The sequence below is a fragment of the Otolemur garnettii genome, unplaced genomic scaffold, assembly GCF_000181295.1.
Source record: "Otolemur garnettii isolate 467f Iridium unplaced genomic scaffold, OtoGar3 scaffold00217, whole genome shotgun sequence".
Classification (NCBI taxonomy): domain Eukaryota; kingdom Metazoa; phylum Chordata; class Mammalia; order Primates; family Galagidae; genus Otolemur; species Otolemur garnettii.
Genome location: NW_003852612.1, coordinates 2,146,422 through 2,146,645, shown reverse-complemented (window position 1 = coordinate 2,146,645; position 224 = coordinate 2,146,422).

Sequence of the window (224 nt, the reverse complement as noted above, 5' to 3'; positions counted from 1 at the left end):
AAAAAAAAAAAAAAAAAAAAGAAAGAAAGAAAGAAAACAGACTCAAGAGTTGATGATTTTTTTGTTTCTTAAGATTTTTTTTCTTTTTAAATTAGGATTAACATTTGTTCTGTGGTGCTTGAGGCATATTCATATAACCAAAGTTTGGGAACTTCATGCTAATGTGTACATATTGCTGTAAGGTTATATAATTAATAAATTTTCATTAATAAATCAATTGCCAG